The 13,062-nt window shown below is 40.8% G+C and overlaps 1 long non-coding RNA gene across 1 annotated transcript; it reads left to right on the plus strand.

Moving 5' to 3' along the window:
- Positions 1–10,249: 10,249 nt before the first annotated feature.
- Positions 10,250–12,025, plus strand: LOC115677234 (uncharacterized). Its single transcript, XR_008817612.1, has 2 exons — positions 10,250–10,836; positions 11,207–12,025. It is a non-coding gene; the product is annotated as an uncharacterized LOC115677234 (long non-coding RNA).
- Positions 12,026–13,062: the final 1,037 nt, after the last annotated feature.

Below are 13,062 nucleotides of genomic sequence, written 5' to 3' on the forward strand. Positions count from 1 at the left end.
ATTGCAAATGATGATCCACAAACATCTAATACATCCCTATCTTGATGGATACAAAGTTCCCAAAGCGTCTTTTGATTGAAACGCACGATAGAACACCAATACTGTACCGTTGGGAGCTCACAAAAAGGAAGCTCAAATTGAATATGATTAAGATATTTAGTTGGATCTAACTTCACTCAAAAGTTAAGCCATTGATTAATTGATCGCCTACATATTTTAACAGCTCGATGCCACATGAATTCTCTATTGTGGGAGCTCCATTTCGATAAAATTTTTGCACGTGCACCTCAATAAATCTCTCATCAATAAATCTCTCATCGCGGGCAAGACTTCCATTAGGCGAACTCCTTCCTAGTCCAGAGTCAAGAATCCACTTGCAGCAACACATCTTCAACCAAATTTCATCATCCCTTAGCACCCATCATCGCCAAACGCTACACCTATAATGACATATGAACTGGACTAGTAGCTGTGCGAATGTAGGGATGGGCACGGGGGATGGCAGGGATCGCGTTCTCCGTACCCGTCCCGTGGGCTAAAAACCTACCGCAACCCATGCTAAAACCTACGGCCTAAAATTGGTTATTCCCATGGGGATTAGTCCGGTTTCCGGTTCCAATTTACTAGAACCGGTGAGCACCGGTCCGGTTCCCGGTTCTAGACATGGAACCGTTCACTCGGACCGGACTCCTAATATATAAAAATATATAATTTTTAAGAAAAATTTCCAACCAAAAAAAAAAAACATTCTAAGAAAAATGAAAATCCAAAAATTCCTAATCTGAAGCTCAACGCCTATCAATTAAGTGCTCGTCTCATCTCCATCTGACTTTGTCTGATCTCTCACTCATGGTCTTGACTCTCAAGGTCAACGCTCATTGACTCACAGTCAGGATTCTTAATTCCCATTAACTCACGACCTCATCTCTGACCGTTCATTGCCTCCCTCTCTTGCTCTCGGTCACCTCCATTTGCGTGAAGCTTGGTGGGACCGGTTCCCGAGTGGATCCATGGAACCAACAAGCGGTTCCCGGTTTCAATTTTTCGGAACCAATCCTTAGTGGGCGGTTCCCGGTTTCATGATGAGAATCGCCCACCCGGACCATGCTCGCCCCTATCAGTGGGTCAAGTCTAGTTCCGGGCCTAAAAAGTAAAAACCACAGCAACCTCCCGAGCATTAAAAACATCAGGTTTCCAATTTAAATCGATCGGGTCTAGGCAGGCTGGACGGGTACACGGCACGATTCGAAAATGGAATTGCTTGACCGCCAGTTTTGTCCATCGTGCTGACCAAATCCAGGTGGGGGCACATAATGCCGCCCATCCAATGATCACCTCTATTGTCACAATCAAATAAGTGACGGGGCACTGACAATGTGGAAAACCGACACGCAACACCGCGTTGGCGTGGCAAAACGATTTGAAAATAAACGAAGGAGAGAGAAGGGGAAGTGGGGTTCGGTTCGCTAGGGATGGTGCCCTAAGTAGATGGATTAATGTCTATCGAGGCTTCAGTCTTTGGAAGCATTCATGCACTTTTGAATTGCATGTTGCAAAGTGAATATCGTGGGCGCATTCAGTTCACGAACTAAAGTTTTCGCAGCACGAAAAGCGGTCATAGCACGTATACATTATCAAATAAGTTGTTGGTGTTCAAACTTCAAACCCTAGGCTAGTTGCATTATAAAATTTAATGAGTAAAAGATAGCTCCGTACGAGGAATTTTGCTGCTCCTCTTCTTTTCTTTTCTTTTCTTATCCTTCTTTTTTTTTCAATTTTGCGTTTTTTTATATTCTTCCACGAGCAAATCAGATGAGGAGGAGGTGGTCCACATGAAATGAATTGGCCCCCATTGTTCACTTGCTTTGTCTCCTATATTTCTTATTTATTTATAGGTCCACTTGTCTCGTAAATCATTCATGACACGCAAAAGCTAAGTTCATTGAATGCTGCAAATTCTCTTTTTCATATTCGTTAAGATTATCCTTACGAAAGAAATAGGTAGTTGGTAAATTCCAAATTGGTCCCGAACTTAAAGCGCTCTTCAGGAGAAATAAAAGTTAGTCGCATCAGATTCTTGTTCTTGAGTCTAGCGGAAGCAATTCCAATTAAGTAGATTGCCTTGTGGAATGGAATTCACTCCACGGATTGGGTCAAGATTGCAAAACAAAAAAGAAAGGGAGAATTTGGAACTCAAATCATTAACGACATTGACAAATAATACAAGCAAGGATGATGCAATAGGGCCTACTCGTTACGATCCAAGCGGTGTCGGACGTCCAATTTAGGGATTGGAATCCCTTTGAAGCGGGGTTCGTTGCCGGTGAAAATAATGGCTGGCCGACGATTATGTGCACATCGCTTACACATTTGATACCTTTCCTAGGGGTATTTTGATCCAATTGACTTTACCCCATAGTTCTCACACATAGAAATCGTTTAGCCGGGTCCGCTTCAATCCACAACACGACATTCTCATTTCGGCTCTCCTCCCGCATTCGCAGTGATCATCCATCTCAAATTTTTTGGTCTGTGGTTGAGAAACCTTAGCCATTTTCTTTATGATCCGTAAATGCGAGGCAAGTTCAATGCTTTCTTGAACGATTTTTACGTACACGTGAGTGGCACGGGAGAAATGTGTTTTTCTTTTTAAAAAATAGATTGCCACCGGAAAAGGCGCGAAACATGCACGTGTACATTGGCCGGCCGTTATTTTCGACGGCGATGAGCCTGGGAGGGTTACTTGGTCGAAGTGATCGAGTTCATGGGCTATTTTGGACTAAGATCGAGTCTAGGTGCATGGAACTTTGAGAAACAAACGCCACTTAACGGGTTTATTAAATCAAAGTGATCAAGTTTGTAAGATATTTTAAAACAGAATCAAATCGTCCGGAAAACTTTAGAAAAAAAAAGGCTCCACTTTCCCAAAATGGCCGAAACACAGCAGTTAGAGTGAACTGATTGGATTCGACCGTGACTCCTGTAAGTTTATAAAAATTGCAAAGCAAGCTTTGATTCTTGGAAAAACCAGGGGAAGTCGGAGGTGCAGAGCTTTCTCAAAGATGAAGAGAACAATCGCAAAATGGAGCCAGGCAAGGGTCATTCGGAGCTCGTGCTTTCGATATTCGGATCCAAGCCATTGCCGAGGCCGCCGAGGGTCGTTTCATCGCCTCCAATCTCACAGGTCATCCATTATTTTATCAGCGCTGAGATTACGCATCGAACACAAATCACAGATATAAGAATTGCATGTAGTACTCAATCTTGAGTTCAGAACTATGAAAATAGTGAATGAGTTTTGAACTATGAAAATTCAGTATCCATGATTGGCGTTGACAATGCGACACCATCAAATAAGTGACGGGGCATTGACAATGCGGCATAATCGACACGTGACACTGGATTGGCGTTGCAAAACGATTTAAAAATAAACAAAGGAGAGAGAAGGGAAAGAGGGGTCGGTTCGCTAAGGATGCTGCCCTGAGTTAATGAGAAATGTTTATTAAGGATTCAATCCTTGGAAGCATTCATGCACTTTTGAATTAAATGTTGCAAAGTGGACATTGTGGGTGCATTCAGTTCATAAGCCAAAGTTTTCGCAACGCAAAAAGCGGCCATAGCACGCGTACATTATCAAAAATAGTTGTAAGTGCTCGAACTTCAAACCCTAGACTAGTTGCATTATAAAATTTATTGTGCAAAAGCTAGTTTGTACGAGGAACTAGTTCTCTTTTTCGTTTTCTTTTTTTCAAATTTTCATTTTTATATTCTTCCCTAAGCAAACTAGATGAGGAAGTGCTGGTCCACGCATGAAATGAAATGGCCCCCACTTTCACTTCCTTTGTCTCGTATAATTTTCAATTCATTCATGGGTCCACTTTGTGGTCATGTGCCATTGTCTACAGGTCTCCAGGCTACAGCTGTTTAGGGTGCTTAATATGTGTATAGAATAGTTGAATTTCAAAATATAATTGCCCATGACACGCAAGAAAATAAGTGCATTGAATATTGTAAATTTTCCTTTTGGTATTCGTTAAGACTATCCTTATAAAAATATATAGGTAGTTTGTAAATTCCAAGTTGGTCGCGAAATGTACAGCATTCTTTATGAGGAATAAATATTAGTCGCACCAGATTCATGTGCTTGAGTCGAGTAGAAGCAATTCCAATTAAGTCAATTGCCTTGTGGATTCGAATTCACTCAACGGGTTGGGTCAAGATGGCCAAAAATAAAAGGTAAAGACATCAAGAAATCAAATCATCCAAGACATCCATAAAACATCCGAGGAAGAATAAGAGGCAACAGGGCCTACTGGCTTTGATTCGAGCGGTGCACGTCCACTTTTGGAATCCCCCTGCAGTGGTGTCCGTTTTCAAAATCCCCCTTAAATTTGGCTTTATTTCAAAATACTCTATGAACTTTGATCATTTTGACCCGATCATCCCCTTGAACTTGATCACTTTGACTCAATAACCCTTAAATTCATTATAGGTGAAAATAATGGCCGGCCGACAAACATGTGATTGTCACGTGCACGTATCGCACCTTTACTAGGGGTATTTTGGTCCAAGAACTATCGTAACTTAAAAATTGAAATTAAAAAATGCTCAATTGACTTTACCCTGTAATTCTCACGTACAAAAAGCACCTAGCTAGGTTTAGTTCGGTTCACGACATGACATACTCATTACAGCTCTCATCCTGCATTGTTTTCTTTTGAGTGCAAATAAAATGAGAAAAACCTTAAACGAGAGACTTGCTATGATGAAGTCCCGAATGTTCCATTTGTTCCACCTATCTGCAATGGAGATAAATGTCATATTTTTTGCTTAGTTTGAATTGTATCACTGCTCTCTAATATGATTTAGGGGACAACAAAATGCATAGGAGGAATAGTGGGGACTGTTTATATACATGATAAGATGGCTCCTTACTTGTTTGTTAGAAGGCGGTATTTATTCAAAAACCCAATAAGGAAAAAGAATCGTGAATCAACCATTCCATGAATGGACACAAGCAAGGTATCTCATGCATTAAATGGTAAAAGAAAAGTATTTGATGGACGATGATGCTTATTCCTTTGTGTCGGGTTAATGTTTTATCATCCAATCGGTCCTATCTTAATTCTAATTGCACATCCATCTGTGACTATCAGAGTTTCAACCAAAGAAAATTTAGTAACCATGATTAGTTTAGTGAAATGTTTGGTGATGTCACATCTAGCATGACACTTGATATTACCAATGAATAAGATACTATCTAACATGTTATATGAGTGTGCATCGAGTATGTTAGAAGGTAGCATCTATTCAAAAACCCAATAAGGAAAAAGAATCGTGAATCAACCATTCCGCGAATGAACACAAGCGAGGTAGCTCATGCATTCAATGGCAGAAGAAAAGTATCCGATGCACGATGATGCTTATTTCCTTGTGTCGGGTTAATGTTTTATCATCTAGTTGGTCCTATCTTAATTCTAATTGCACATCCATCTGTGACTATCAGAGTTGCGAACTAAGAAAATTTAGTAACCATGATTAGTTTAGTGAAATGTTTGGTGATATCACATCTAGCATGACACTTGACATTACCGATGAATAAGATACTATCTGACATGTTATATGAGTGTGCATCATGTATGCCAAAAGGTAGCATCTATTCAAAACCCAATAAGAAAAAAGAATCGTGAATCAACCATTCCGCGAATAAACACAAACAAGGTATCTCATGCATTCAATGGCAGAAGAAAAGTATCTGATGCACGATGATGCTTATTCCTTTGTGTCGGGTTGATGTTTTATCATCCAATCGGTTCTATCTTAATTCTAAGTGCACATCCATCTGTGACTATCAGAGTTTCAAACTATGAAAATTCAGTATCCATGATTAGTTTACTGAAATGTTTGGTGATATCACATCTAGCATGACACTTGATATTTATCAATGAATAATGTACTATCTAACATGTTATATGAGTTTCCACCATGTTTATCAGAAGACTTAATGTATTTAAAAACCCAAGAAGGTAAAAGAATTGTGAACATACCATTTCGCGAAGGAACATAAGCAAGGTATCTCATGCATTTAATGACAAAAGAAAAGCATCTCATGCATGGATGATGCTTAATGCTTTGTGTCGGGTTGATATCTTATCAATCAATCGGTCCTATCTCAACGGTACTTGTACAACAATCTGTAACTACTCAAGTTTCGAACTACGAAACTTTAGTATTCATGATTAATTTAGTGAAATATTTGGTGATACCACGTCTAGCATGACACTTGAGATTATTGATGAATAAGATACTACCTAACATGTTATATGAATGCGCAGGTTACAAAATGAATAGCGTGGATGCATTCAATTCATAAGCCAAAGTCTTTGCAGGCACTCAGAGCACTTATATATCATCAAAGAATTGTAGTTCAAACTTCAAACCCTAGACAAGTTGCATTAATAATTAATTGTGTAAAAGATAGTTTTGTACGAGGAATTTTGCTAGTGCTCTTGTTTTTCTTTTTCTCCTTTTTTTTCAATTTTTCCTTTTTATATTCTTCCAGGAGCAAATTAGATGAGGAGGAGCTGGTCCACAGCTAATGAAATGGCCCCCATTTTCACGTCCTTTGTCTCGTATGATTTTCAATTTATTCATGGGTCCACTTTGTGGTCATGCGCCACATGCTACAGCTGTTTAATTTAGGAAATACCCAACTTTTTAATATTGTTTGTTTGATTCTCTTTCGAGGAACGTGTTTAGGGTGCTTAATATGTGTATAGAATAGTTCGATTCTTAAAACATGATTGCCCATGTCACGCAAGAAAATAAGTGTATTGAATACTGTAAATTTTCCTTTAGGTAATCGTTAAGATTATCATCGTAAAATAAATAGGTAGTTTGTAAACTACGAATTGGTCCCTGATATGTAAAACAATCTTTAGGAGAACTAAATATTAGTCACACTTACCTTACCAAAAAAAAAATATTAGTCACACCAGATTTTTGTTCTTGTGTCGAGTAGAAGCAATTCCAACCAGGTCGATTGCCTTGTGGATTCAAATTCACTCAAAGGGTTGGGTCAAGATTGCCAAAAATAAAAATAAACACTTCGAGAGATCAAATCATCCAAGTAAGAACATGACGCAAGAGGGCGTATTCATCACGATCCAAAGCAGTGCTACACGTCCTCTTTAGGGATTTTGGAATTACTAAGCAACATCGGTTTTGAAAATTTCCATTAAATTTGATTTTATTCTGATAATACTCTCTGAACTTGATCATTTTGATATCCAATCATCCTCTTGAGCTTGATCATTTTGATCCAATAGTTCATTACAGGTGAAAATAACGGTTGGCCGACGAACATGTGCTGGTCACGTGCTCATTCCGCACCTTTCCCAAGGATATTTTGGTCCAAGAACTATCGCAACCTACAAAATCGAAATCAAAAAACCCTCAATTGACTTTACCCCGTATTTCTCACACGTACAAAGCGCCTATCTGGGTTGAGTCGAGTCCACAACACGACATTCGCATTACAACTCTCCTCCCACATTTGGCAGCGATCATCCATCTCCAATATTCCGATCAATGCTCGAGAAACCCTAGCACTTTCTTCTTCATTTATATATGCGGATCAAATTTGACACTCTTTTGAGTTTTTTTATGTGCATGTGCGTGGCACGAGAGGACTGCAGTTTTCTTTTCTTCCAAACTAAAATGCCTCTGGAAAAGGCGCGAAACATGCACCTGCTTGCTCATTAGCCTGTCACTATCTTTCTATGCCGATGAGCTTGAGGAGTTAGCAAGTCAAAGTGATCAAGTTCACGAGTATTTTGGAACAAAGTCAAGTCTTGGCAAAAACTTTGAGAAACGAACGCTACTTCAGGGGATTATCAGATCAAATTGAATAGATTTATAGGCTATTTTGAAACAAAATCTAACTTCTGAGGTTAAACTTTAAGAAACGGTACATCTTCGAGATGATTTCGGGAATTTTCCCTCTTCTTTTTTCAATGTTACCCTTGATCTTCTTCTCCCATCAAAGATGGGATGCTTATCAGTCCATCTCCACCTCCTCTTCCTGTTTCTTTTCTGCCACCGCAACTTCTCTTGATTTTACCCTCTATTCTAACATTCTCTGTCGGATCTTCTTTGGCAAAAGTTTTTAGTTGGAAATCTAAGAACGAAAGACCACTCAAACTTTGTTCCAATTGCCTAGAAATTCACGAGGATGGCGAAACCCAGAAATGTTCGAATTCGTGTTCCAAATCGACGAATTTGAGATTGACAAAAAACTTTACAATTGTAAGCATTCTCATCTCCAAAGTGACAAATTATGTTTATCTTCTTCTTCTTTTTCAAAATTTGACCTCTAAAATTGTGTAATCACTGGAGCACAAAGACAAATGCCTCTAGAGTAGCATCATCCGAGGTTGCTTAAATAAACGCGCTTACTTGTTAAATAATCAGTTAGATTTTTTTTTCTTTAATGTGATTATAAGAACTGGAAAAGTAGTAGCGGTAAACTACAAGATGTGAGTACATATAAGTAAAGACGTTATAAACTGCAAGCCTGGCCCACCTAACCAGGACAATTATTAACACATCGAATTCAACCCTTTCACATTTTCTCAATGCATGCTAATAATCAAGTTGGTATCAAGGTTACAGATCCTCTAAATTTAGGAAATTTTTTTGTAAAAAAAAAAATTAGGAGATTTACTCACATCTTAAATTTACTGCTTTTAAATACTCAGACACATGAACGATCAAATAAAATGGTCCAAGTTGAGCCACATTCCCTCGTTTTACGCAACTTTATGGAAAAATCGAGAAAAAAAAAATCAAACGCATATCCAACCAATCATAATTCCTCCTTTTTTTTAAATATATATATATATTATATTATATTATATTATATAAATGAACCGAGGTGTGATGGTGAGCACCTGTGAATTGATTGCACCTTTCGGAGGTGCTCAACATCACACCTCAAAAGTCGATCGGTCTTGAGCAACCTTCGATCTGGGTCGCCTGAAATTGATGACTTTAATATGAGATCGCAACTGCAAATAAGGCCAAGAGGGGCGCGCCAATCAGACTCGATGGCTGGCAGGAGATGAGGGACGTCACCGATTGGCAGTGGCGACTGCGGCGATGCACAAACGGGGGAGGAGGTGCTCGGGAGGAGAAGGAAGAAAAAAGAAGAGAGAGGGGAAAATGTAAAAAGAAAAAGAAAAGGAAAAGAGAATAGTATAATTTAACAAAACTCAATATATCGACTTATGATATAAATAAAATAATGCTATAATTATTATTTTATCTGTTCTAATTCTTAACTTACTCTAGACTTTTGTCATGTCTCTTTGTAAAACGTCGGAATCGAAATCCACGTCTGAAACTAAATATCTCCACCCTTAGCCCCCTGAAAAGACCTTTCCTTTCCCAAATAGGAAGGGTTAGAGGTGAATATGGTTTGGGTGGACGGTTTCTATCATGGAACCGGGAAACTGCCCACTAAAGATTGATTCCGAAAAATTGAAACTGAGAACCGCTCATCGGTTCCACGAATCCACCGGGGAACCAAATCGCGATCCGGTCCGATTCACTGATGGGTCCATGGAACCGGTCCCATCAAATTTCACGTAAATGGAGATGACCGAGAGCGAGAGATGGAGCCGATGAATGGTCGGAGGTGCGACCGTGAGTTGACGGGAGTTGAGAGTCGAAGCCATGAGTCAGTAGACAATGAGCTTAAGAGTCGATACAATGAATGAGATATAGAGAAACGATTCAGACAAAGTGAGAGTGAGACAAGACGAGACGAGACGAACATTCAGTTGATGGGCGTTAAAGCTTTAGATTAGGGATTTTAGGGTTTTCATTTTTCTTAAAATATTTTCTCTCTTTTTTTTTTGGGTCGAAATTTTTTTCGAGAAATTATGTATATTATCGATCCGGTCTGGGTGAGCAAGTGGGCGGTTCCATGCCCAGAATCGAAAACTGGACGGGTACTCACGGGTTCTAATAAATTGGAACCGAAAACCGGATTAATCCTCACGGAAACTGCCGATTTCCGGGTGGGGGGTTTCAGTTTCCTTGAACGCCCCTAGGAAGGGTGGCAAACCGCGGTAGTTTTGCTAACAAAAGAGAGAAAAAGAGGGTGGGGACAGAGACAGGGAGAGAGGGAGTCCAGGGGAGAAGAACCTTGGGTTGGGAGGCAGAGGCAGAGGGAGAGAGATGTGAAATGTATTCCAGAACAAGCAACTTTCGTATCACCCCACTTGACTTTGCCGTTCACTGAACCAGACCCATCTTCGTGTCTCATTCTCTCTCTTCCTTCTTCTTGCCTTCTGCTTCCTTCTCCTCTCTTTCCTACTTTTGTTTTTCTATAATTCAATTCAGTTCAATTTCACAATAATTACGTTTCATCAATTCAATCAAATACACTGCACTTAAATCTTCGTTCCTTCATTCATTCATCCATCCATCCCCATCGCCCGCCCCTTCCCCCTCAGGAAAGGCGGAGCATCACGCACATGCCGTTCTTTTCACCTCCCTCTCCCTCTCTTTTTCTTGGCTATTTTTTACCGAGCGCAGCCCGTTCCGCAGCACTTGCGCCTTCCCCCGTTTCTGGGTCTTTGGGATTCTGTGGAGTTGAGTAGAGAACGAGACGAAAGTTGAAGAATTTGGAAGAGAGCGAGGGGCGCCCGGAGGGGCTGAGATGCGAAGATGTGCCCCTGGCCGAATCTGTCTGCCGTCTTCTCCTTGTTCTTGTCCGGATGGTTTGAGATCTCCACATAACAATCGCTGCCATCTCATTCGGTATCACAGGTACCCGTCTTTAGCTTGGTTCCCCGTCTGTTTGGTTGATTGTGTTGGGTTTAGTTTGTGGCCGTTTGGAGGTGTTTTAGTATTCGTGGGCTTGTTCTGATTGTCCGTTAGAACTCATTTTTTCATAGCGTTGTTTAAAGTTTAGATCTTTGGAAGGAAAAAGAAACCTTTTAGAGAGAGAGAGAGAGAGAGAGAGAGAGATGCTTGGATCCTGTGAGCTCTCTTTGCTTTTGAGTTGGGGACATTGTGTTTTGGTATATGTGTGGATTGTGTGGTGGAGGAGACATTGTTGAATTGACTAGGATGAAATGTGATTGCAAGGGAGGTGCTTTCTCTGCATTGATCTTGTTGCTTCACCGTCGTATTGCAGCTGGATCGTTGGGAACGACGTTCGCGGCTTTCAATCTGAACTTTAGGGGGCAAGTGGATGTACAAGACGATGGAGTTCAGAGAATTCACCAGATGCACTTGAGTTTCGGGAGACGTCTTGCTTGTTCTTTCAGCATCTCAGAGTTGTAATTAGCACATATCGGCCTGGTGTTACTACCTAAACATCCTCAGTGAGGATACTGAGAGAAGGGAATTGATCGAACGTTAAGCACTTGCGTCGTCCGCCCTCCTTTGGTTCATTTGGTTGGCAGTCAGATAAGCATTGGCCCCATCTGCCGTGCAGCAGCACTCATAATTGTAGATGAGTTCCGAACTTGATCAAGCAGATCCGAGACAGAGACAGGGAATCATAAATCTGGGTTTCATAATGGATAGGAGAGTGAGAAGACCAGTTGACAAGAACATAGAATACAGCAGGAAAATGGGGTCAGAACCGAGATGGTTGGCTGAGGGAAAGAAGATGGAGTACAATCGGCAGAGAAGTGCCAAGAGACTGTTGCCGGCTTCAGGATATTTCAGCTTACAGTCGTTGTACGTGTTGATATGCCTGACGGTGTCATTGCTCATACTACCGTTGATACTCCCGCCATTGCCGCCTCCCCCATTCATGTTGCTTTTGCTTCCCATCGGCATTCTGGTTGTGCTCGTGATACTGGCCTTTATGCCTTCCAATGTGAGGGACTTGACGTACGCATATATGTAAAGAGTGTGTGTTTCATTTCGTGAGTCGATCATACCATTCTTGTAAACCCGATCTTCCGGTGTTCAAAGAGGAGAAAGAAGAAAGAGGATTTTCAAACGTTTCCTTCATTGGTACTTCGATACCTCAGTTGAGATGCTCTTTAACATCGAATTCTCATAAATTGCGGTCATGAGACATCGGTTAAATTGTGCATGCCGCGACCTGTACATGCCATTGTTATCCTTTGCGTATCTGGTCAACACTTGCTCTGTCAGGAACTTGAAATGAAATCTATAACTTTGCCAGGATATATCTTTGTCTATTGGGAATTGTGGAATTGACGTGTTGCCACTGGGCGTATAATGGTGGAATCTATCAAGTGAAAACGATTTGCATCGTGTATTTGACAATCTTATTGTCCGGTCGAGGTAATCAAGGATGTAATAATAGATTACTAGTTTTGTGCCATTGGCACTGAGAGAAGTGCCAAATGCCTATAAGTTTGGTGCACTCGCCACAAACAATGGCACTAATCAATGTCCTTGAAAGCTAATTAAACCCAGTAAAGGAAGAACCAAAGGTACCTGAACTTGTAAATGACCAATCTTGAGTCCTAACGTTGCCAAGGTTTCGGATGCACGACCGCGCATGTGGTTAGATGTAGATATGTAATCTATAGATTGGACTCATAGGAGTTCTGCTTACCGAAAATGATATAGCATGTGGGGTCCCATCCATGGTTTCGATAGTTCCGTATAGACCTTTTTCGAATGTTTAATCTACTCCTCAAAACTTATTTTAGCCAATCGAGAACCTAAACTGTGGCCTTTAGGTTCATATCGGTCCTTGAAATTAGATTAGGAATGACGATCCCGATGCGTACTGGATTCAAAACGATGAGGCGGAAGTGAAAAATTTTCAGAAAACCCAAAGAAAAGAACTGGAGGGGGAGAGTGAGGGAGAGAGAGAAAGACAGAGAGGCCACATGGGCCATCACAAAACCATCAGCAACGGTCACCAGACCCTCGTCGGGACTCTCGCCATGCTCAGGAAAGGGCAGTCACAAGTGCCATGATCTCGGCGAGGGACGCCACCCCTCGCCGAGTCATGGCGGTGAGTGTCTTAACTCGCCACCAATTTTTGCCTAAGGTTGG

Source organism: Syzygium oleosum, unplaced genomic scaffold (assembly GCF_021117445.2).
Source record: "Syzygium oleosum isolate NSW1041296 unplaced genomic scaffold, Sole_v2.1 Sole_v2.12, whole genome shotgun sequence".
Taxonomy (NCBI): Eukaryota; Viridiplantae; Streptophyta; class Magnoliopsida; order Myrtales; family Myrtaceae; genus Syzygium; species Syzygium oleosum.